This window comes from Lactuca serriola, chromosome 2 (assembly GCF_051521515.1).
Source record: "Lactuca serriola cultivar US96UC23 chromosome 2, Lser_US96UC23_V15, whole genome shotgun sequence".
NCBI classification, from domain to species: Eukaryota; Viridiplantae; Streptophyta; class Magnoliopsida; order Asterales; family Asteraceae; genus Lactuca; species Lactuca serriola.
The window spans coordinates 203,340,046-203,344,274 of record NC_136409.1 but is presented as its reverse complement, the minus strand read 5'-3'; the positions used below and the strand labels follow the sequence as shown (position 1 = coordinate 203,344,274).

Here is a 4,229-nt window from a genome sequence, read left to right as displayed (position 1 = left end):
CACTAAACATTAGTTTCAATTCAATGATTCGTTTTCTTTCCAAAGGGCAACAAATATTTGTTTTGACAATTAGTTTCTTTTCGACTGTATATGTAACGAAATAGTAAAATATGTTTTCAGTTAAAACAAAGCAAAAAGTACAATATAGAATCCCTTAAAAGAAAAGCAAATATGAATAATCTTTTTTATTCTTTTAGTAGGAAAAGCAATGTACGGAATTCGAGTGCATCTCATAAAAGTCGGACACACTGTTTTGTTATGTTGCTGGTTATCCCAAATTGCGACATCATTGTAAAGTTCTTAGGGGTTTTAAGACCATCCAACAATTAGTTTGCAAAATATTTTTCGAACATTAATTACTTTCCTTTCTTTTGAATAATTTCCTTTTGAGATTTCGTTTTTTTTAACAGTCATTTTTCCGTAGATTTGTTCATTGACCACAAAAAATATAAACAAACTACTTTTGAATTAAATTGACTTGTCATTTTCACGATTGAATTTCCTACAAGAACACGTTGGTAGAAAATTTGTCTTGTATCTTTCATATAATATAATTGTTTTCATAAAAGTGAAATCATCAATATTTATTTTTAACATTCCTTCTATTATCGAGGAATATACAAACATTGAATGGGATATTGATACAAATTAATAGTTCTACATATCTAGTTATCTTAGATAAATTACAAACATTTATATAGATGCAACTTAATAGTTATGCATTTAAATATAATAATTTTGATAAAAGATTTTGACAGGGGACTTCAGAATAATAGCTCATAGGTGTATGGGTTTAAATGATCTAGTATGCATCAACAAATAATCGAAAATACAACAGGCTACTTATTTCTTTGAGTTTATTTATCTCATGCTCTTCCTCGCTCAAGGTAATCGTGGATGGAGTCTTTTTTATTTCAACTTCATACATATATTTGAGGCTATTATCTAGTAGGCTATTAATTCCCAAAGCATATGAGATATTGGAGGAAAAAAGATTTTTTTAGGCCGAAGATTACCAAGTAATGAGCTATGCGACCAATATTGATTATAATAATATAGAAATACTAATATTATTGAACATTTTCTCATAATAGAATATGGTCAAACAAAAAAGAATCCTTCCATATTCATCCCAAACACCGATAAGGGTATCATATGAAGACAACATTACTCCTAAATCTATCATCAATTATGATTCATGGCTGCCTCTTCCTTACAGGTGGGTGTTACTGTTTTATCAAAACCAAAATGCTAACAGTATACCCTAAAAATCAAATTTGATCCGAAACAATAAGGAAAAAATAATGACATAACACCAAACACTTATATCATTCTCTAAACACTTACATTATCCTCTATATGGTATTTAAAAGCCCAAAATAGAATTAGAATCTACCTTATTATACAAGTGATAGGGAATCATAGAGTAGAGAGTAGTGTGATGTAAAAGTCTCTATTCTTGCAATTGGGAAAGTTTCCTCAACATTTCTCTAGAAAAGCCACTGAAATGATGAAAATTAATTAGAAACAGTGTGTTCATGGTCATGTCTAACATGGCATCTAGATCTCAACTCGAAACCACTTGGCCACAAGTAACGTAGAATCATATTTGCCTTTGCCTAAACAACATGGAATTCCCCAAAAGGCGTCAAACGGATGAAGCTATAAATTATTCTCTCGTTGGTATGCCCCCACACAACTTTCAATCTCACCCTGTAAATAAAATTACAAATAAATATTTAATTCAAAAATGATTTTACTTGGAAAAATCGACTACACTAAATAAGAAAAATCAAATCTATTGTAGTCGTAATAGCTTTAGCAACATGTCAATGTTGACCACAATGAATAACCTTTACATATTACCTTGAACCATTTAAATTTCTTTCAAAACCATCACATTTGCTAGAATGACATTATTAGTCTGCTACTTTTGTTGAATTTTGGGTTGCAAAATAGACCTAAAAGTCAGCATTTGGGACTGACTTGGCATGAAAAAGTAGGTTGTTGTGTTTGAGATTAATGTTGAAGGCGCTTTGATTAAGTACCTGTATGTTCAAGGCATAAGTTCATCTGTTGGTAAGACACGACCAAAATTATCACCAGACCTTGTTGCTTTTTCTTTTGCTTATTGGGGGCATAGAATTTCCAACCTACAATTATACATAGATATGAGTTATTATACATTATAAAATCATTAAAAAGGTAATCTAGTAAGCATGATCATAACCAGTTACATATGATTGTGGATCTTCTGATTGTGGATCTTGTGAGGGTTAATAATCATTGAAATAATTAGTACTCTAGTTGGGTTTGTCACAGGGTATGACACACAACAGCTCTGGGAAACTCCCTACACCATCAAACCAAGACCCTTGAACATCATCTTTTCCCCACATGGCTTCTTTACTTGCAGCAAAGCCTTAACAGTTTAGAGAGAGAAGGTGCAACTAGAGAGAAAAGGTGCAAGCAGGAAGTCATATGTCGTTTCTTTCCCATAAGCAAATCGTGAAGAGCAACCCTTTGAAAAATAAGCCATTGCTCAATCCGTTAAATCTGAAATCAAAGAGGTTTTTTTTCTGTTTTAGCAAACAACTAAAGAGAGATATAAGGGGTAATCAGGGTGTTTTACCTCTTTTATTCGAGATGGAGAAGCACGGGTGTTCGTATAAGACTGGGAGCAGATGGTCACGAAGAACGATCAGATGATGACAACAAATTATGTTTGGGGATGACTCGCCTGTGGTATTGAGGGCATAAAGTGGCCCAGAATGAAAGATCTTGGACGCGATTTCAGGATTTAACATTGACTCGATCATGGATCAAAGGGGCGAAATATATCTCTCGTATATTTGATTTTTGAAGGAGACGAGGGCCGAAATATTTGGGATTTTCATTGAATTGGAATCATCTGATAGATAAAACAAATTCTCTGTTAAACGGGGTACCCATAAATTGCATAAATTTAAAACATGGAAGTAAAAAAATGGTGGTTTCTACAGAAAACATACCTTGTAACTTCCGAGAGAGATCAAGCCCACCAATGTTGATGAATAAAAACCCTAGACCGAGAAATCATAATCGAAAAAACAAATACTCTTAGATCAGAAACACCTAAATCAAAAAAATAATAACCCTAATTTCAGCAAAGATGATGAAGATCGGTGTTTTATTGTAGAATGGGATCGACAATTACATAGAACCAAGATCAGTGGTGTGTGGATTCATCGTTTTTAGAGACCTTGTGTTCGGTGATGTCGTTCTCATAGGCGATTGTTGTCTGGATAGTGAAGGAATGGAGAGAAAAGAGAATGCGGCAATGAAAGTGAGAAATCGTGAATGCAAGTTGAATATTGATGGGGGGAGAAGGTAGAGAGAGGCATAGTGGAATGATGATAGGGAAAAGACATTGATTCCAGATCAGCCGATGGAGTTAGAGAGAATAGAAGGAGGCGGTGGTGAATGGTGGTGAGATGAAGTGCGACAGTGGTGAATGTAGATTGTTTGATAGAGTGGTAACTTGAATTGGGTGGAGATGTTATATAAATTGTATCTGGTGTTCACCGATTCTGCTGGCATCATCAGGAATACTCGTTCAATTTGTTGAGGTCTGGCAATTGATTAGAATGAGTCTTCTGATTTTAGCGATGCATTTGACCGGATAAGATCTGATTCTTAGGAATGCATAAATTTGTTGTAAATGCTATTTTAAGGAATGTACCTCTTAAAAAATGCTTATTAAGGAATGCATTGTATTTTGTAATTTGTCGATAAATGTTTGTATATTCACCTTAAAGGTTTTGGACATCTTAAATCTATTTTTAAAAATAGTAAGGTTTGTATAATCATTTTTAATAAATGAAGGTTTTTTTGCCACGTGTCAATCTCTTATGAGTTTTGACACTTGTCATTTTGTGGTATTTTTGAAATAAATATTATCCATTTGTCAATTTTTGGTTTGTTTCAATTTTTAAAATTAAAATCATATACTTATATATGTAAAGTATTAAATATAATATATATGATATTAAATTATAATAAATACTTTTTTTTCTTTTCTTATTTTAAAGTTGTATATTAAAAAATATTTTCTGTTTATATTTTAATGTTTAATTTTTTTTAAAATTAACCCGTGTATTACACGGGTGTGACACCTAGTAAGATAATATAGATAGATATATTAGCAAGTAGATATCTCCTAACTTTATAAAGATTAATATTATCTCCCT

At 32.2% G+C, this 4,229-nt stretch overlaps 1 long non-coding RNA gene across 3 annotated transcripts; it reads right to left on the bottom strand.

The window, feature by feature from the left end:
• Positions 1-1,098: 1,098 nt before the first annotated feature.
• LOC145088197 (uncharacterized) lies at positions 1,099-3,653 on the bottom strand. 3 transcript variants are annotated; one of them, XR_013701012.1, is made up of 6 exons: positions 3,197-3,653; positions 3,012-3,114; positions 2,633-2,911; positions 2,231-2,556; positions 2,049-2,153; positions 1,099-1,713 (listed from the first exon to the last, which is right to left on the bottom strand). It is a non-coding gene; the product is annotated as an uncharacterized LOC145088197 (long non-coding RNA). The 3 variants fall into 3 exon arrangements; XR_013701010.1 differs by having other exon boundaries at positions 3,012-3,651; XR_013701011.1 differs by having other exon boundaries at positions 2,238-2,556; positions 3,012-3,651.
• Between the last annotated feature and the right edge of the window lie 576 nt (positions 3,654-4,229).